Source organism: Microtus pennsylvanicus, unplaced genomic scaffold (assembly GCF_037038515.1).
Source record: "Microtus pennsylvanicus isolate mMicPen1 unplaced genomic scaffold, mMicPen1.hap1 Scaffold_109, whole genome shotgun sequence".
NCBI lineage: Eukaryota > Metazoa > Chordata > Mammalia > Rodentia > Cricetidae > Microtus > Microtus pennsylvanicus.
The window spans coordinates 979,764-980,000 of NW_027460893.1; positions in this window are offsets into that span (position 1 = coordinate 979,764).

Below are 237 nucleotides of genomic sequence, written 5' to 3' on the forward strand. Positions count from 1 at the left end.
AAAAAAAAGGAAGTGCACAGAGACAACTGGTCGACCCGTCAGGTCTAGGAAGATATAATATATATTATACATTAAAAAAAAAAAAAAAAAAAGAGTCCAGCGGGACATCTGGTCGACCCGCCGCATCCCCGGGGGAAAAAAATGGCCTCCCGCCCGGTGGGAGGGACTACTGGTCTACCCCGGTCCTTTGGAGAAGGAGGTGGAGAGGGGGGAAAAAAAAGTGCGCCCAACCTCCGC